The following is a 21,243-nucleotide window of genomic DNA, read 5'->3' as shown; positions in this document are numbered from 1 at the left end:
TGCCAACTGTGTATCCTCAAGTTCAGCTGGTCTTTGTTCAAGTTTTACTTTACTGATCGCTTCTCTACTCTCGAAAGATGCCCGACTCATATCCCCCTGTACTCCCTCATTTGGTGTATTCCCATGTGCCCCCAATGCCAACCTACCCACACTCCTTTGCTGTATCTCTAAACCTGCCAAGGTTTCTGACCTTATACAGAATACCGCACTCGTAAATGACAGTTTTGGCACCATGACTCCCTTCTATACGCCCTCAACTACTTCATAAATATTATAGTTTCATAGCCCCTGTGTTTCATGATAGCTGAATCTCGTTTCTCCTCCTTTATTGCAATACCTTCATGGTCTTTTAGATACCGTTTTCCTACACTTAAAGGGGCCCTGCAACAACTTTTTGACTGGTTTTTAATCTGCACCGAACCTGAGCGCACTGAACGTATAGTAACTTAAAGAAACTTATTTTCTCAAATTTCGCTTTATTTTAAAAGTTATAGGCAAATTAGAATTACAAAAACAAGCAAAAAATAACCTCCTTCATGACGTCGTAGGTCCTGGTTTGAGTGGCCGTGAACTAGAGGAGGAGTAGTGAGCTCATCGAGCGCTCACGGCTGCCGCACTGCGTGTCGACGGCTCGAGAGGGCGCCACTAAAGCACGTGTTGGATAGGCTGTATGAAGCGGGCGGCCAGGGCGGCTCGCATTGCATTTGCTGCGTGATTGAAGACTAATTCGGCATAACACTTCATTGGCCAAAAACGACAGCAAACACGGAGTACAGATCAGTTCAGAACGGGAGCCACTTCGCACTGCCATACCGCCAAATGGCCAAATCGCCAGCCAAGCCCGCGCCGAAAGCCTTCGGAACGCTCGGAAGCGGTCGGATCCTCAAGCCGGTACACGACCGCAGCTCCGCCGCGTACATCCGGGACCTTTCTACGCTCGCCGTTCGCCGGAGCCCAATCCCACTAGCCCTTTCGAGTATGCGCTGTTTTTTCCGCCGCTTGGTAGCGGGTTTGTCGACGGGTCTTTTCTTGTTTCCGTACTTTATAAACTGCATTTGTTTCTTTTCTGATCTAAGGTACTGAACAAAACTTTTTTCATACATAATTGAAATGGTTCGCGACACTTATATTTTGTATCTCGACTAAAAAAAGGCTTTTAGCGGCTCTGACCAGTAGTAAGCCCAGGACCAAATACGTCACATATTGCGCGTTTTCAGCAACGCGGGTCGCCCCCTTAGGTGGAGGAGGTTTCCGCGTCGTCCGGTTAAAATATGACGCACTGATATTTAGTTACTCTCTCCGTACCCGCTGGCTTGCCCTAACCCCAAGTGACGTGGAAACCGCAAAAAAGGTAGACGCTTAAATATGATTGCAGGGCCCCTTTTACCATACTCCAAGATACTTGCACTTTTCTAGGTGTTCTATCAATGTGTCCTGTATCTCCAAGGGTTCCCCCTTCTCGTCGTTGAAAACTATTATACCCGGCATGTCCCTACTAAATTTCAGCCTTAAACTGTCCCCTTCACTGCTGCAAATCCTAATCAGTTCCTGTATTGTCTCACGACTTTCTGATAAAAGTATAATGCCATCTACATACATTAACCCTGGTAATACTTGATTTACTTTATGTCCTGCCTTCATGTAAGTCTAGCCTAAACCTAGGTTGCACTGCTCTAACCTTTTTCCATCTCACTCAGGTATATCATAAAGAGCAGGGGAGACAATGGGCAACCCTGTCTACGCCCTCTTTTTATTGCTGCTAGTCTTGTAGTTTCGGCCTCCCATGTTATAACTTATAACCACCCTATTCTTCGCATAAGCCCGTTGTAGAAACTTAACCATGGTTCCGCCTAGTCCATATTCCTCCAATTGGTTCCATAGTTTATCCTTATTCACATTGTCATATGCCCATTTGATATCTAAAAATGCTACCCATAATGGCCTTTGAGTTGTCATTCCTATTTCTATGCATTTAGTGATTACGAATAAGTTTTCATCTAGTCGTCTATCTTTTCTGAAACCGTTTTGAAGCTCCCCCAGAATCAGAATCTAGAAACAACGTTCGAATACTGTTAGGTTGCCTGTAGGATGCATGAATGTATTAAGAATAGTGCTGCACTTCGCGCGGTCGCGTGCGCCGCCTAGCACACAAAAGCTCGATTAGGCTATACTTGGCTTGAATAAAGGGCCTACCTCACAGTTCCCATCATGCACTGGAGCGCTCACTGCTGGCGCTGGCGTTTCCAGAAACGTCCAACCGTCCGACATGCGAAGGGACCATCTCTCGGGATTCTCGCGCGCGAAGCATCTTGTTTGAAAACTATTAATAACCCCAGCAAAGAGAAACAACGTGCGACTATTGGTGACGTGCGCGATCGAAAGCGTCACTGTGGTCGGCCTTCCGCGATTGGCCGAATGCTGACTATGACGTCAGCAAAGGATTTCTCATCAACGGAAATAGGAGGAATGGAAGAACTTCCATTTTGATGGTGTTGGTAGTGTTGCTTTAAAAGGCGCCACTAAAACATTGCGCCGCTAATAGTCGTTTCCACTGTTTACAAAAATCACAATCCATGCGTGCTAAATCACAGTCCTGCCAGCGCTCGCGCGAAAGTGCGCGTGCATAACGCACAAACATTGCAATGAACGCGCCCTGAAACGCTTTTATGGAAAGCTGTATGTATATTGCCGCGCGCAAGGCTGAGAAAGCAACGCTCGGTCACGGTCCTCCAGAAAGTTCCCGTTTATTCATGTACCGCACGTAACTTCTATCATTTATCCCTGCTTTTGTTTTCTAGAAAGTGCGTGTTCATTCTCGCCCCGATCACGCGACGCTCGAACCGCTTTCGCCGAATCTTCGAGATAGCGGCGCACTCTAGATAAGAGGCCGCCCGCGACTTTGTCGAGTCAGTTTTCGCCCAGCGTTCGACTCTGCTGCTACGCCGATTTCGACGCCCGCGACGCTCCGTTATTATATTTTGTACCCTTTTATTTTTGGCACAAGTTCGCCACATTAAACGTTTAGTTCTTCCTGTTTATTTATTGTTATTCTGGTCACCACCCGTGACATTTTGGTGGAGGTGCGGGGTACCGCATGCCTGTACAGCGTTCCCCTCCAAGATCTCGCAGTGCAAGTCCGGTACCAAGCCCAGTGAGAAGACCACTCCCCGCGGAACCCGAAACTCGGACCAGCCGGCGCATCAAGGGAGAGGATCCTGAATACGGTTTGCTACTGGACAAGCCCAAGCCGAAGAAGACGACGATGGCCGACCAGGCGCAGACCCCCGCCGCTTGTGCCGTCGTCTACCTACCCGTCGCTCCTCGGACACCGGCTCCGTTCCACGGCGAACTCCACGAATACGTTGAAGATTGGATCGACCAATTCGAACGCGTCGCCCGCCACAATAGCTGGACCAACGAGCAACGGCTGCAAAACGTGTATTTCTCGCTCGAGGGGACTGCCAGAAGCTGGTACGAAAATCACGAGTCTTCATTGACATTCTGGGACATTTTCAAGAGCCAGCTGAAGGCGACATTTGTCAACCAGCACCGCCGAGAGAGAGCCGAAGACTTACTTCGTACCAGGACTCAAGGCTCCAACGAGAGCATTACCGGCTTCGTGGAGGATGTTCTCCGCCTAAGCGCCCGCGCCGTTCCTCAGGCTACCGAGGAGAAGAAGCTGCGACACCTGATGAGGGGTGTCAAAAGCGAGATATTCGGAGGTCTCATTCGCAATCCTCCGACAACTGTCGACGGGTTCGTCACGGAGGCGACGAATATGGAGCGTGCGCTACTAGCACGCGCCAGACACTACGAGCGGCACCCTGGCGTGACTACTCTGGCGACATCCGGATACGACCTTGGTACCGACCTCCCAGGCATCCGTGACATCATCCGTGAAGTCGTCCGGGAAGAAATCCGCAAGATGCTCCCCGCTACGGATCGCTCGTCCTCCCTGTCGCTCGCCGAGGTCGTCCGAGAGGAAGTCCACCGAGCCTTCCAACCTGAGATTCCGATCAAAACGACGACGCCAGAGGAGCCTACTTTAAGCTACGCCGCCATGGCCCGAAGATCGCCGCAAGCTAACCGCCAGACCACGGCGCCACCCCGACGAGACCCTCCGATGCCACAGTATCCTCGACGCCAGGAAGGACAAGTCCACGACGTTCACCCGGAGCAACCCTCGCCGAGGAAGACCGACGTGTGGCGAACGGCCGACCGACGCCCGCTCTGCTACCACTGCGGGGAAGCCGACCATGTGTACCGCCGATGCCCATACCGACGACTCGGGCTGCGCGGATTCCACCCAAACGACCCGCGCCCCCGGTGTGGTGAACGCCCTCGGGAGATCGACGAGTACCTGCGACGACCCCAGTCCCCCAAGCCTGCGTCCCGCCGAGAGTTCCGATCGCCATCGCCACGACGTCCAGCTTCGCCGATGCACCGACCCCGACGTGAGAGCCTGTCGCCCCTCGCTCCTCGCCGGGGAAACTAGGCGCGGCAACCCCTGGAGGTGGAGTTGCCGAAGACGACCGACGTAAAGAGCCTCCAAGAACGCCGGAGCGCTCCCACTCTCCCGACGCCACGCATCGCTACGACGCCCCTGCAACGGTGTCCAACAACCTAAACGTCGTCATCGACGGTCACGACGCATCGGCACTCGTGGACACCGGAGCAGACTACTCAGTCTTGAGTGGGAGGCTCTCCCGCCGCCTTCGAAAAGTCATGACGCCGTGGGAAGGACCCCAAATACGAACCGCCGGAGGACATCTCATCACACCAGTCGGGAGATGCACTGCTCGCGTCGAGATCCACGGTGAAACGTGCCCTGTCAAGTTCGTCGTTCTGCAAGACTGTTCGAGGGACGTTATCCTCGGAATGGACTTTCTCTGCGAGTATGGCGCCGTCATCGACCTCGGAACAAACCGGCTGACGCTACGAAAACCTGCTCCACCAGCGGAGGAACCCGAAGCGACGTCACCCACGGTCCGAGTCCTCGCAAACCACGTAAACCTACCACCGCGGTCGAGTGTTTTCGTACTTGTCGGGATCGATGAAGCTTCCTGTGGCGAAGTTCTTCTCGAGGGAAGCCTCCAATTGCTCCTGGGAAGAGGCATAGGCGTCGCAAGGGGAGTAGCTGAACTTCAGGATGGGCGGACTGTGGCCCTCGTGACGAACTTCCGAAACGAAACGCAACACCTCACGAAAGGTGCAGCCGTGGGCCACGTCGAGAAACTCCGAAACCCCGCCGAAATCACTGCGATCACTGACGAATCCTCGCCGCCCCAGCAAGACAGTACGTCGCCAGCGCAGCTCGACATTGACCCTAAGCTTCCGGACCCTGAACGGCGTCAGCTGGTTTACCTCCTCGCCGAATACCGCGACTGCTTTGCGACGTCGTCGAAGGTGCGCCAGACCGCGGTTGCCAAGCACCGCATCGTTACTGAGGACGACGCGCGCCCTGTGCATCGATCGCCGTACAGAGTCTCCGCTAAGGAAAGGGAGGTGATCCATCAGCAAGTTCAAGAGATGCTGAATGACGACATAATCCAACCTTCAAGCAGTCCATGGGCCTCTCCAGTCGTGCTGGTTAAGAAGAAGGACGGAACTCTTCGGTTCTGCGTGGACTACCGGCAGCTCAACACGGTTACGAAGAAAGACGTCTACCCACTCCCCCGCATCGACGACACTCTAGACCGGCTGCGCCACTCTCGATACTTTTCATCGATGGACCCGAAGAGCGGCTACTGGCAAATCGAGGTCGACGAACGGGACCGAGAGAAGACAGCCTTCGTCACGCCGGATGGACTGTACGAGTTCAAGGTGATGCCCTTCGGACTATGCACAGCGCCAGCAACTTTCCAGCGTGTCATGGACACCGTACTGGCAGGGCTGAAGTGGCAGAGTTGTCTCGTCTACCTTGACGACGTCGTAGTATTTTCAGCTGACTTCGACGAGCACTTGAGACGACTCCGAGCTGTTCTTCAAGCCATTCAGACCGCCGGACTCACACTCAAGCCGTCAAAGTGCCGGTTCGCCTATGACGAACTGAAGTTCCTTGGCCACGTGGTTAGTAACGAAGGCGTCCGCCCAGACCCCGAGAAGACTCACGCCGTCGCGGCATTTCCAGCGCCGACAGATAAGAGGGCCGTGCGAAGATTCCTTGGACTTTGTGCCTATTATCGACGCTTCGTTCAGGATTTCGCAAGGATTTCCGCACCACTTACGAATCTCACGAAGGACGCCGAGAAGTTTGAATGGGCCGAGGAGCAGCAGCAGGCATTCGACGAGCTGAAGCGACGACTGCAGACGCCTCCTGTTCTTGGACATTTCGACCAGGATGCGGAAACCGAGATTCACACGGACGCAAGTAACGCAGGACTTGGCGCGGTACTGGTTCAAGTTCAAGAAGGCACCAAGCGAGTCATCGCCTACGCAAGTCGGACATTGTCCAAGGCGGAGCGAAATTACTCCACGACTGAAAAAGAATGCCTTGCGGTCGTCTGGGCAATCACGAAGTTCCGCCCGTACTTGTACGGGAGCCCGTTCCGTGTAGTCACGGACCACCGTTCGTTCTGCTGGCTTGCTAACCTGAAGGACCCGTCAGGACGTCTTGCTCGATGGAGCCTCCGGCTACAAGAGTTTAACATGACAGTGGTCTACAAGTCCGGCCGGAAGCACAGCGACGCCGACTGCTTGTCCAGAGCCCCCGTCGAAACCCCTTCCGGCTGCAGCGACGACAATGACGACGAGAGCTTCCTAGGAGCTGTAAACGCCGACGACATGGCACGACGTCAACGGGACGATCCTGAGCTGCGCGCATTAATCGAGCACCTGGAAGGGGGTGGGGGTACCGTGCCACGTGTCTTCTCACGAGTATTGCCGACCTTCGCCATTCGACAAGGTGTACTCTACAAAGAGAACTTCGGCGACAACAGCACACCATGGTTGCTGGTAATCCCGACCGACCTTCGGGAGGAGATCTTTCAAGCATGTCACGATGACCCGACGTCGGGACACCTCGGTTACAGCCGAACACTGGCCCGTATTCGTGAAAAGTATTACTGGCCAAAGCTCCCCAAAGCCGTCCACCTCTACACCCGATCGTGCCACGAGTGCCAGCGACGTAAGAAACCGCCAACGAAACCGGCCGGTCTCCTGCAGCCGATTGCTCCCCCGACCGCACCGTTCCAGCAGATCGGAATGGACCTACTTGGCCCCTTTCCGCCGTCAACATCGGGAAACCGCTGGATAATCGTCGCCACAGATTATCTCACGCGGTACGCCGAAACGAAAGCCCTCCCTTCAGGGACTGCTGTGGAAGTCGCCAAGTTTTTCATCGAGTCCATCGTCCTCCGGCATGGCGCCCCCGAAGTCCTGATCACAGACCGAGGGTCATCGTTCATGGCACAGCTGACCCAAGAAATCCTGCGTCTCAGCCACACCAGCCATCGTCGCACCACGGCGTACCACCCGCAGACCAACGGGCTCACGGAAAGACTCAACAAGACCATCGCCGACATGATTTCCATGTACGTCGACGTGGAGCACAAGACATGGGACGAGGTGCTGCCGTACGTCACCTTTGCCTACAACCCGGCCGTACAAGAGACCACCGGAGTGACACCCTTTCAACTGGTGCATGGGCGCAGGGTAACGACAATGCTGGACGCGATGTTACCCCACGAACCGGCTCTCGACGGAAGCGACGACGCCCAGGTGGTTGCCCAACGGGCAGAAGAAGTCCGCCAGCTCGCCAGACACCGTATTCAAGCCCAACAACGTGTCGACGCTGGCCGCTACAACCTTCGTCGTCAGGACGTCCACTTCCAGCCCGGAGATAGGGTGTGGGTATGGACGCCCATCCGTCGCCGCGGCCTCAGTGAGAAACTGCTGAAACGGTACTTTGGACCATACAAGGTACTTCGTCGCCTCGGCGAGCTGAACTACGAGGTGATGCCCGACGGAACACGAACATCGTCACGCCGCCCACCACGTCCTGAGGTCGTCCACGTCGTGCGCCTGAAGCCGTACTACGCTCGATAGGACTGTGGACCTTTTGTGCTCCAAAGACTCTTTAGTTTATCGTTCTTTTTTTATTTTGATTTGTTTTACACTGCATCGGGGCGATGCACTTTTAAAGGGGGGAGTAATGCCGCGCGCAAGGCTGAGAAAGCAACGCTCGGTCACGGTCCTCCAGAAAGTTCCCGTTTATTCATGTACCGCACGTAACTTCTATCATTTATCCCTGCTTTTGTTTTCTAGAAAGTGCGTGTTCATTCTCGCCCCGATCACGCGACGCTCGAACCGCTTTCGCCGAATCTTCGAGATAGCGGCGCACTCTAGATAAGAGGCCGCCCGCGACTTTGTCGAGTCAGTTTTCGCCCAGCGTTCGACTCTGCTGCTACGCCGATTTCGACGCCCGCGACGCTCCGTTATTATATTTTGTACCCTTTTATTTTTGGCACAAGTTCGCCACATTAAACGTTTAGTTCTTCCTGTTTATTTATTGTTATTCTGGTCACCACCCGTGACAATATAGACAACCACCAGCATGAAGCCGTGGCTCGTGTCCCGTGCGTGCAAGCACAAACAGCGTGCGCGTGAACTTAGCTTTGACGAGCTTGCATTTGCACGGGCGTGCCTGCACGAGCTGAGACATGGCGGAGACCAGCCGCCCTGCTTGCAATCGTCAATGAGGTTTACGCGAACGAATATATGAAATGATAAAACATCGAGGACGGGGACGGAAACAGGACTTATTTCATTGAGCAACAACATGCAATGGTACACAATATAAAACCGCCCCCAAAGGTTTCAACGTTGTCTGGCAGTAATGATTCAAGACGCATGTTGGCGAGTAGATACGAATACATGTAATTGTATCTATTCACCAACACGCTCGTCTTCACAGTCAAATTTGGGAGTTTTACGTGCCAAATTAACGACGGGCATCTGGACTGAGGACTAATTTTGACCACCTGGGGATCTTTTGACGTGCAACCGAAGCTCGGTTACACGGCGCCTCCTCCGCAATAAGCCTCCGTCATTTTACCGGCACCTCGGCCGGGATTTGAACCTGCCACATGGGGATCCATAGGCCGGCGCTCTCGCCTCGGAGCCACCGAGGCGGCTACGCTCGTCTTCAATAAGTTTTAAAGTTTGCCAAAAATTACGACAAATAGCTACGCCCCCCGCGGTGCGCCTGTTTGCGCTCTTACGCGGGCACTTTCATACGTGCAATCGCCATTGTGCATGCACGGCGACGACTGTCGTAGGGTTAAAAATGGGAATGAAAAACACGTTCCTAATAAAGAATAAAAAAGTGAGATTTAATGTTAAAATGAATAACACGTATCACAGCTTTTTTCTCTGCCTGACCATTACCCCCCCCCCCCCCCCCCCCCCCCACTTCTCCCCGCCCGCTCGCGCCTTCCCTCAACGTTTCGTTTTTTCCTCTGAGGATTCCGGTCACCCTAGTTCTGGCTCCAACACGTCCATTACTACCAGGAAATTCCTCTTTCAGCGCGATTGTGTAACTTTTGAACGTAGTCAAGCACTTCATCTGATCGAGGATGGATAAATCCATGCGCTTTTACAGTTCGGCGAGTATTCCTATTTTTTGGAGATTTCTGTGTGCCCAAGCCATCCGTGAGATTATGAACTGTATCTAGCACCTTGCTTATCGAGACCTCGAGGTCTTTGTTAATTCGGCCCAAGTTAGGTTGAATGCTTCCGTTATGGAGTAGCAACAACAGGCCTCTAAACAGTTTGATGACAGCTCCAGGGCATGGAAACAAGACAATAAGCACGTTGTTCGAGGTGAAGGCGCAATAATATTTATGAACGCCTACCTTCTTCGTGAAGAAGCTATTGAGGGATCTTATTGTAAAAATGCCTTCATGTCAACTGCCGATTCATCGTCTGGGGGTTGTGTTTACCCTTTAAATGCTCGATGCTGTAGAATTTGTTTATGCAGTGTAAACTAAATATATCAAACGCTACCAAGCTTGAGAGTCCTACATTTGTATACCTATTTTAATCACGTAACTGCAAATCTGCGTGCGGTGTGGAGCAATTTTTTTTTTAAATTAAAACCTGTCGTATTAATTAATAATATAGTGGGAAGTGCTCCATTTTGGGCAATAATCTACACGATAAAAGTTAGGGCTCGCCTATACCTGGGGCAGAGGCGTATATGTAGAGAGGCCATTCGTTGGGAAGTATAGGAGACAAATAAGGAGGCATCATTGGCTGAAAGCGAACTGGGCGTATTCAGGGCGTCTTCACAAATTCGAAAGTGGCCAAACAGAAGCCGGAAATAATACCCTGGTGGTGGTCGCGAGAAACAAACCTTATAAGTGCGTCGGAGCAGCCCTCTTGACGGAAAATATGGTGCACGTGATGTTTCAATCACGGTCATTCAAAATCATGGTGGAAGGTTGCGCTTAGCGAAGCAATCGACATAATCCATACGCCAAACGCCGACAACCGTGAATCTGCCGTCCGAGAGGTCACTCTTTCCGAACAAAACAGTGTTGAGCGGCGCATTCGTGTCTTACATCTTTCTGAATGATCATAGACGAAGCATCACTCGCTTATTAAAACTATATACGAACATATACGTTTGAGAAACATATACGTTTGAGAAACTGTTTCAACAGTTTCTCACTACCACCGCTAAGGGATTCTTTTAGGCTTCTGGCTTGCCAAAGGAGCATGCCAAGCCCACTTTCTGTGTCTGGTGCACGCCCTGGCTCTGCCCGCGGCTCCCATTGACCAAACTCTCTGTATGCACGGCTCTGACCTGGGGTTGCGTGTTTTCAAATAAATCTGAGGAACTCCAAAAAACGCTCGCCGGTAAAATATTTGTCAATTCGTATTTATCCGAAAAACTCCGAATTTCGAGTTCACGACGGAAAAATGAAAGGCAAAAAGAACACATTTTACGCATGAAGTTTGTAGAGCACAGGTCTGGCACTCCTAAAAAAAGGCCTCTTAATTTTTTTAAATCTCGATTTATTGACAAAATTTAGGTTATCGTTTATCTCGCAAAGGTTTGTAGAGTACAACGAGTCAATATACTTTTGAGCTACGACAAAAGTTACTTTTCTGGTTTCCAGTTTGGACCATACTATTTGTGCTTCTTGGATAAGGGAGGATGGTGGTATTTTTATACCAGTTAAATATTTGTAGATTTGATAGAAAAGCAGCTTAAGCTTTTAAGCCGGGATCATACTGCTTATACATCTAGAAAAAACAGCCTGCAAACTGAGGCGAACGTGGGTCACCACGATATACTTACTTCGAATGCCGCATGGCAATGAGTAAAAGGAGAAACTTGGCACGCGGCATTCGAACCATGGATATCGCGGTGACTCGTGACTTAAGACTGTCTTTTGTAGGATGTATGAGCAGTGTGACCCCAGGTTTACGCTTCCCAACAACTACGTTCAGGAGTTTGTCTATTTGAAAGTACCGATAATTATTGAAGCGACTCATTGTGCAGTACTTCCCAAGTGCAAGGGTGTTATTGCCAAATGCCGCTGCGCAAATACCTTTCGATATCGGGAGATTTGATCAACTTAGGTTAAGCTTTTGACCGGAAATTTTTAGTTATTTTATTGAAGTTTGACAAATTTTGAAACAATGTAAGATTAAACGCACAATTTTGAAGAATTAAGAATTAAACAAAAATGATGTTCGATAAACCTCAGCATCCTAGCGAAAAATAAACCGCAAAAAACACCCTCCTCATTTTACGAAAACTTAACTCCGAAAACCCAGAATCATAACTAGTCTTTCAATGCAGCTGCCGAATGAGTGTAGAACTTTCGTATTCCTACACCCTTGGGCGTTACACTTAACTTTTGTTTTTCTGTGGGTGTGACTCATGGTTTTCGCGTGTCTTTCTTCGGAAGTAGTGCAAGAGATACCGTGCCTGCAGTACCTTTTATCTAGAATGCGCTTTCCGTATTTACATTGCACTATCGTGCTTGGTCCTCTTCTAAACTTCCCGCGCTGGCGAACTCATTTGTTTTATATTTCCGTGAGCCACAGAAAAGCCTTCTGTCTAATACCCCATTCACAGGACCGTAAAGGTACCTTTAGCTAAGGAAACTTTATTCTCTGCGGCCAATCAATTAGCGATCTTCCGCGCATGCCGTGCGCTCGCGACCCAAGAGCATGGGCTGATTCGCCGATAACAAAGGGACCTGTGTTAAAGGTACCTTTATGCTGACCGTTTGAATGGGGTATTAGGCGGCTTTGTACGATTGTGGAGCACCGTTGCTTTTGTTTTTGAATCTTGCCTGGTGGCGGGTTTCGGGAGAATGACCGCTGTCCTTTGAAAATTGGTTCTAATCATCACTTTTCTTTCGCGACATTCTACCTCGATTTTCAAGAGCTAAAATAACCGATCTAAGTCTCCACTTTATTGATGTTGGTAACACAGCTGTGCTTTGGTCACCGAAGGTCCTTCTGCGACAGCACACTATAACGACTCGCTCGGCAAAACTGTCAACAATATCTCGCAGAGCATAACAGTGTACCAAACAGCGTAAACTCTTAGTCTCTAAGTTCCCGTAAGTCTCCATAGTGTTCAGTAAATTGCGAAGAGCAAAGGTCTCAGAACTTGGTCTTACCTTCGGTAGACTTTTGAGCTTTGCTAGATTATCTTGCATCATATGTTTAATGTCGAAGAATTTTAGTTTTCTAAAATTCGACAACGTATTTAGTTGATATTTACGACCTGAGATTGCTGCGTTCAAGTGCTGATTTCTCCGGCCGATTTGAGACTGAGCGGGCGATTTATGCCAGCCTGTTCGCATAGTATATTCTTTTACAGGGTGTTTCTTTAGGAGGGATCAGAACATAAAAGAATGGAACCTGCATTAGGTTTTTTTTTAGCCCTGGGCCTACGTTGGGGGCTTTGGGGGTCGCTAGAAAATACACGAAATTGGGAAGTTAGTTAATTAGCCAAACCTTTTTGATTAACGTTTTACACTTTCAGTTCTTGGGGCATAACGTAGTCTTAGAATTGACGCTCGACGACATTATACTCTTGCCGTGGTGTGCTATTTCGTAGTAAAATAAAACTACAGAATGGCACAAACCACAGGACGAAAAATGTCATTCTCCTGCACGGCTGGAAAACCAAAACTGAGCCACCGAAGCGCTCTAGGGATGTCGATCAATCCGTTCCCGCGCCGGCCCCGCAACCCACGTGTCCCCGACGGAGGTAACGTGGGCGTTGCGACGCATAGCGCAGAGCCCAAGAATTGAGATCAGAGGTGGGGTTCGGTGACTCAGTTTCGGTCTCGAGCTGAGTATACACCGTTCTATAAAAGCGTCTCGGGGCGCGTTCATTGCTATGTTTGTGTGTTATGCACACGCACTGTCTTGCTGGCCGCAATGGCGAGCGAGCGCTGGCTGGACCATGATTTAGCCCGTGTCAACTGGCATTTTTGTTAAGAGTGAAAACGTCTACACAAGAACGACATATTTCGCCTCGTAGGTCCAACTACGAATATGTTAACACCAGTTTCACGCCACGGTTATAGTCACTAACGGAGTGAGAACGGCAAGGCGCGTCTTTCGAATGGTCGGTTTTCAGCACGCACTCCACATCTTCCGCTGTGCTGTGACTGTGTGAGCACGCGCTCGTGGTGCAGGATACACTAAAGTGTTGTTACAGTGGACTATATACTCAGTGACTATATAGACTATGAGGCCGAGCGTAGATCTTACGACTACACCCTGTCACCCAAAAAATTTACAGGGTTTTTTCACTGCAAAAATAAACTAGGCGTCGCCGAACGCTCATTGTTTGCCCAACGGCCCGAGGTCACAACCAGATGCCAAAGTTTCAGCCCGATTCGATACCTTATTAAAAAGTTAAAGGTGATTTTCTAAAAATTTCAATGGGAAAATGAAGCCCACATTTGCCCTTTTTCGGTTTCTAGTGTTATAGAGCCCCATGCATTCGAAAACTCCGTCGGCCGCCATTTTCCCATAGAAATTTTCATAAAATCACTTATAAGTTATAACTTTTGATTAAGGTATCGGATTGGGCTGTAACTTTGGAATCTGGTTGTGACCTCTAGCATTACCTTTGGGCGGAGAATGAGCGTTCGGCGATGCCTAGTTTATTTTTGCGTTAAAAAACCTGTATTTTTTTTTCTGACACCCTGTGTATTACGCCGAAAAGCGGAAACTTAAAAAACAAAGTATGTTAAAAAGGTTTAACTGGATAGCTAATAATTCAATTTCACAATTTTTTTTCTCTTGCCCCCATGGCTCTTCACTTGATCTTAGGGCTATTAAAGCCCTAAGAAAAGTTCTTTTAAAATAAATTTGGTGCCGATGAAAAAACAAAACAAACCTTGTTTATTCATATGGTTCACATGCGTTCTAATGTTTAGGGGCTATGTCTATGCGCCGAGAATCTAAGGGAGAGGAGGAGACAATGGGCGCTCGGGGACGCCAGAACGCCGAGCTCTGATTGGAAGGATTAGTGGGTAGACCTAGAGCTATATGCCTTTGTCTCCACTGCACTCGTCGAACGCATTTCGAATGCGAAAGCCAAGCACCAGACGCAGGCGTTGCCCGTTCTAACGCGTTCGAAGAGTTCAGTGGAGACAAAGGCATATAGCTCTAGGTCTACCCACTAATCCTTCCAATCAGAGCTCGGCGTTCTGGCGTCCCATCTCCTCTCCTCCTCTCCCTCAATTTCTCGGCTCATTGTTGCGATGTAACTTCAGTACACTGATAGCCGGAAGGTTTAAAACAGCGTTCTCTTCTGTTCTTTTCGAAAAACTCCGCAGTGTCGTCCACTTCCTGGATTGGGCGCCTCAAAGTAAAATGTGAGCAAAGCCACTCCGGGGAAGGTGAGTGGCGCCTTCGCCTCGAAGCGACTGACCTGGCCTGTGGCCGTTCCGTTTCTCGCATTGCGTTCGTGCATTACCACGTTCCCTTGAATCAGTATACTGAGTTTACACCAGTTCACATATTAACGCTAAATGTGTTTATTGGGTCCATTTTACGCGAAAATTGTGAAGCTCGAGCGTACCGAAAACAGTTATACACGCAGGCCAAGTCCAAAGCCCACACAGTTCATAGTAGGCAATGCATAAGCATCCAAAAGGAAGGAACTCTAAGTCATAATTATTTATATGTACTCATAATTACGCGCAAATAGTGGTAACGAGCGACTTTTATCGAGCTGCTTACATACGCTTTGCAGAACCTGCGCATGGGCACCGCCATAAACAGTTGTTTCTGTTTCCTTTGATTTTGATCACTTCTCTCCATCATTACCACAGCAGGACAGGTTATTGCCAATTTCGATTCGACTCTGTCCTTCTCCCCAGTATTGGCCTTTGTGCAAACTTGTCAAATCCCGCTTCAGTGACTCGGCACCTCGGTAAGATAAGGGAAGGTCGACAACGGTGGCTTCTGGCGCGTGTCCAAAGCGTCTTAACTCCATTATTTCAAAAGCTGAGACTGCAGCCAACGCCACAAGCACGAGTGCAGGAGGACGCTGCTCTGAAGCGGTCTTGCGTAGACCAAGCAGTCGCGCTAAAAATGCACTTCTCAAAGCCAGGGGCGCGGGCTAGCTCGCGCTTGTAGCTTTGGCTGCAGTCTCGAACGCGTATTTAGAAAAGCTTGTGGAGTAAGTCAACGGGATAATTTCGGCGCTCTGATTGGCGTGTTTTCGGGGGCGTAACATATCACCTGGTTTATGGGGGGAGAGAGAGAGAAGGGGGGAAGGGGGAGGAGAAATGAGGTGAGGCTTAGGCAGACACACCTCTGAGATTCACGCGCTAGCCTTTAGCCAGTTCCAGATTTTCTTACGCTTCTCGGGCAATTGAAATGGGGGGCCGGCTGAAAGGCTAGTCAGTGAATCGATGAGGCGTGTTTACCTAAGCATAATACCCCAAACCCCTTGTCTCTCTCCCTCCGGTAAACCAAACGCGCCAATCAAAGTGCCGAAATGTCCTTTTAACTTATAACTTCATATGCTTTTCCAAATATGGATCCCGGACCGTGAAATCCGCAGCCCGACGCCTTTGCTCGGTTCCACGGTGGAAGATGAAAAATAGTACAAACAGCAAGACGAGGCATGATCCGCGAGAGACTGCGGGAAAAGGCGACTGTCGGCGAGCGCAGCTGGCTCCCGAATGACGTATACGTGATTCGGGAGCCATCTGCCCCTTGACGTTGTGGGCTCTTCACGGGACCCCACAGCGTCACTGGGCAGATCATAACGCAGTCAACGGATAGTCCACGGGCAGTGGCGTACCAACTTGTTTTTGAGTGGGGGGGCAAACACGAACCTCTTCCCCCCCCCCCCTTAATCGAAAATTCGGCGCAACTTTTGTCGAAGTTTTCTAAAGATGTGGCAATGATTCGGCAAAATTACAACGTTACCAGACTTAACATTGATATTTTGTTTTTTCTTACGAAAAAAATTTTGCTTCTTCTTCTTAAAATAAATACAACTTGTAGTGCCTATTGAAACAGTTATGATTAAATAAGGTGATATTCTACAAGATAATTGTATCGATGTCGCTTTTGTGTGTTTACTGGCAATTTTAGTGTTTGCTTGCAGAAAGTGGCGTGACAACGAGGTTGGGTAGTAGCCGGAGCAGTCACGAATCACACTACGAGAGTTTTGATTTTGAGGCTTCATCAGCGCACGCCTGCAAGTGTGTTTACATTGTTAAAATAAAGACAATCACTGCGTTCTTACTTTCTCTGGGAGTCACCGTTTCGTGCGCGAAAACGGATGCAACGGTTGTTTAGCCTTCACCAGAAGAGGTAACAATACTGTAAATATGCATGTTTTTCGATTTGAGTCACTTGACGTCAGCTTTGCATGAAAGTGCGCGTTCCATATTCGCAACGTGCCGTTTTTAACCTTTAAAATTCCGGTTTTTGGTTTAGGACACACACGGACGTTTAGGAAGATGGGGATGAGTTAGGAATGTCGGATGTGCAACGTCGAGCATGATAGTTCTGTGTTTAACGAATACTTTTCATCAGTGTTTACTAACGAGTGCTTGGACTTCGTCCCCACTCTCCCTGAAGAGCTTTACGAGCGCATGCATCCTATTAACGTTAACTCCGCTGGTATTAAAACATTGATTGATAAACTAAAACTTACTTCGTCCGCTGGAACCGATAACATCAACCCTAAAATTTAAAAGAAACACCCGTGTTATTTCTAGTGAGTATTCGAAACTCATCTTCATTCAGTCCTCATCTCAAAGCTGCCTTCCATCTGACCAAAAGGTGGGAAGGTAATTCCCAGTCTTTAAAAAGGGCAGCCGCTCTTCCGCATCTAATTATCGCCCTAATTCATTGACTTCAATTTCTTGCAAACTACTTGAGCATATCCTCTACTCCAATATCATGAGGCACCTATCATCCCATTTCTTTTCTTTAAACAGCAGCACGGTTTTCAAAAGGTACTTTCCTGCGAAACGCAACTCTGCGACTTCATCCATGACTTGCACACTAACCTTGAATGTCACGTCCAAACTGACGCAGTTTTTTTTTTTTTTTCCAAAGCGTTCGGCCGTGTCCTCCATCAACGCCTTCTTTCTAAGCTATCATCTTTTTGCCTCGACCAATAACCGTTTGCATGGATTCGTGACTTTCTTTTTTCCCGTGTACAGGTCACGTCCATGATGATCATGAATCTTCCTTAATAAATGTATCTCCTGGTGTTCCCCTGGGGTTCGTACTTGGGCCCTTACTCTTTTTAATATTTATTAATGACATTCCCATTGGGATTTCTTCAAAAAAAAAACGCTTTTTCGCCGACGACTGCGTCATCCATAACAAAGTAACTTGTGTGCAAAATAATAACCAGCTTCAGGAAGATCTAGATAAAATTAACAATTGGTGCAAAGAGTGGATTATGTCACCAAACAAGTACAAACGCAAACTAATCCACTTCACCAAGAAAAAAACCACTCTGTCATTTAATTACTTCTTGGACTCCGATCTGATTGAGACCGCTACTGTGTATAAATACCTTGGTGTAAGACTAACATCTGACCTTCCCTGGAATAACCACATTGAAGTCATTACCGCCGATTCATCTGGAACTCTTGGACTAAGCAGACGTAACTTCAAAAATCGCTCCACCCTTTGTCCCTAAGCTAACCTTTAACACGTACGTCAGACCAAAAATAGAATATGCTTCAACCATCTGGAATACCCATCGACTGTACCTCATCAATACGCTGTAGAGGCAGTTCAGAACAGAGCTGCTCGCTTCATTTCATCCACTTATGACTTTTCTTTCAGTGTCTCGGCGCAAAAAACTGAACTAACCATGTCCTCTTTGCAGCTTCGCAGGAAAGTTTCTCAGCTGTGCCTTATTCACAAAATCTACTACCACATTCCCGACCTCAAAACCACTTTGTTATTACCCCTCGACCGAACATCTTCTCGCCTCAACAACGTCTGCACCATCAAACACACTTCTGGCTCTACGAACGCTTTCAATTGGTCATTCCTTTCTCAAGCCATCAGCCACTGGAACAGTCCCCCATCCTCCATTGTCACCATCTTGGACCCTGCTGATTTCTCTTCTGCAGTAAAACTACACCTTTCTTGGCCCATCTGATGGTGTGCGGGGCTAGGCAGATCAGTGAAAACACTTACGCAGAGCGCTTGCCAGGCCAGACTTGTACGTAGTTCAACTACTTTATTCAAGTTACTGTAGTTTAACTACTTTTCTGGGTAGTTTAGTAACTTTTAATTACATTTCTATTCTAGTAATCAGTAGTTTACTTTAAATAGTTTTCCGAGTGACTTCCACTCAAATTACAAATTACTTTCTAATTTTAGTGGTTGTTTTGCCTATCAACAGAGAACAAAGGTCGGAAGGTCAGCTGATATTTGCAGAGGGGGAAGCATGCGGAGTAGAAAAGGGGGGGATGGGAAGGAAGAAAGTGATTTAGATAGTCCAAAAAACCCCAAAATTTTAACGAGCCCCCCCACTGCAACAACACTGCTACGAGGCGCGGGGAGCGAACAGACACGACGCAAGAGAGGTCGAGTAACTGTGGGATTAGCTCCGAATAGTGGCGTTTCTTTGTATTCCGAAGCTCAAGGAGACTTGACGCATTTGAAGAAAGGGCTTGTCCCCGCTTCTTTCCAATGTAGGAATTCTTGCCCACTACAGGAGGTGCACACTGCTCCTTTTACGGTGCAGGCGATAGAACCCCTAACAACGACGCTCACGCCGGATGGGCTGCTCGTGTATCACTCGAAGCGCGTTAACCCACCCCCGCGCCTGCGTTCACGCCGCTTCGCGGTGACGGTGTGCGGCTGCTAATTACAAATCTATTAACCCACCTAGCCCCCCCACCCCCCGTACACGCCGCTTTGCGGCGTCCGGTCGGCAACCCAAGCCCCGCTGCCCCCCATGCACTTCCGTAAATAGAGTCGATACGATTTAGTTTAGCGATGTTTCGTCAACAACATTCGTTTTTTTAGTGTTAATGGTAAAAAAGAAATGTAAATATCGCCAAATGCCTCGACAAAACAAAATGTTCGAGAAAAAAAATAAGAAGAAGTAAGCCGGCCCACACCATAAATAGAACCCGGGTCTGACACGTATGAGGCAGACATCTCACCACTAAGTTACGCTACCTCTTCGGAAACTCGCATTGCATCCGCTGCCTATGTTGACGGCGGCAGCGCCTATCTCCAAACAAGCAAGCAAAACTTTATTTTGTGTAAGGGCCTACGTCCTGGTCTGGACGGCCCGTCCGGCCCATGTCTCGCGGATGGATTCCGTAAGGTTACCGTGTAGACTTGTTCGGGGAGCAAGGCTTTACGAACCAGCCAATCCGGCGTGCGTGAGCACCGTTGCTAGGGTTTGTATCGCCTGCGCGTTAAAAATATGCCCGCGCGGGTCGGGGGGCAGTGCCCTAGGTATTCCTTGGGCGCCGCCGGCCTGTGTCTGCTCTGCCCAGTGGCGGCCGTTTCAGGGGGGGCAAAACGCATGCCTTGCCCCCCCACTCTGAGAACTGGGGGGGCAAGTGCCCCCCTTGCCCCCCCGGTTGGTACGCCCATGTCCACGGGCGTATGACGCTGTAGCGTACACAAGAGAGGAAGGTGGGGGGCATCCTCCCCGACCCCCGAATTCGCAGGCCTGGGGGGGGGGGGGGGGCGGTTGGACAAGATCAGTGCTTAGACAAACCTACCCAAAGAAAAGAATGGCGAAAAGACCAGCGGGCGTTCCGCCCTGTTCTTGGTACTGAAAGGAAGTAATCCAATTTTTATCAGTCTTTGTTCTTTCGGGCGTCTTTTTATGTTTACTACTGCCGAGCCTCGTATGTCTGTCGCTCATTGAGGGTAAAAGGGTCTTACTATGTTAGACGAAGGTACAAATGCAGCGATAAAAACAAATTTACACAAAATGAAGTTTCTACCGAAAGCAAACACCCTCCTTTCATCCTCCTTTCTTCCTTTTCTTTAAACACTCTGCGCCGCCGCCATCGAGTTAGCTCAGTGGTTCATTCGAGTTCAGCGTTCAGTGAACGCGCCTCTCTTTCTTCTTTGTTTCTTTTTCTTTTTACTTTCAACATTCCACAGATACATAACGAACACCGACTGGTGCCAACGCGTCGCCGCGGTCATGGTCAATCGCTGTTTGATACTTGGGGCGGATTTCCGTTTAGCTTTCGCTTTGCAACTCTAGCTGGCCACCTGCAGGGTCGCCTCTCTTCTGCCTGGGGCAGTGGGTGCGATACGCTGCTTTTGCTTGTCGCGTGTGCATTTGTGCTGCTGGTGCAAAGATATGCATCCATCTTTTGACATTGTGACTCTCTGTCTTCGTTCACATAATCTTACACTAGAAGGCGGTCTGAGTCAATAAAACGATCCCAACGCAACCTGTCATGTAAACAAGCGAGATTGAAACACGTAGCGTCGCTTAAAAGAGTACGTTATTTGTAGTCAACTTTGAGTGTGCTCTTATTTTTTCTTTTTGAGGTGGTTAGTTTTACAGGCAAGGCACAGTCCTACCTTCTTTGTACTTTATGTGCAGCCTTAAGGCTTTAGCTTGCAAAGTCTCGGCGCCATTCTACACTGAGTCTCACAAAAACTGTGCAGTGGTCGCAAGGGCAGCGCTCGGTGAGGGGAGAAAGGACTGCGGAGAAAGAGCGAAAACTTCCTCTTCCCCGCAACGTTCCCCATTCTCGCCCTTTCTCCCCTCCC

At 49.3% G+C, this 21,243-nt stretch overlaps 1 protein-coding gene across 1 annotated transcript in view; it reads left to right on the top strand.

Moving 5' to 3' along the window:
- The first annotated feature begins 14,826 nt into the window (after positions 1 to 14,826).
- The window catches only part of LOC8026166 (transcription factor RFX4-like), a 194,897-nt gene continuing 188,480 nt past the window's right edge, over positions 14,827 to 21,243 (top strand). The window contains exon 1 of the mRNA XM_042289559.1: positions 14,827 to 14,888. The gene's annotated coding sequence lies outside the window, so the exon portion shown is untranslated. The remainder of the gene's footprint in view (positions 14,889 to 21,243) is intronic.

The sequence above is a fragment of the Ixodes scapularis genome, unplaced genomic scaffold, assembly GCF_016920785.2.
Source record: "Ixodes scapularis isolate PalLabHiFi unplaced genomic scaffold, ASM1692078v2 PGA_scaffold12__126_contigs__length_90152505, whole genome shotgun sequence".
Lineage (NCBI taxonomy): Eukaryota > Metazoa > Arthropoda > Arachnida > Ixodida > Ixodidae > Ixodes > Ixodes scapularis.
The sequence above is the reverse complement of the archived record's forward strand: the minus strand, read 5'-3'. Positions and strand labels throughout refer to the sequence as shown.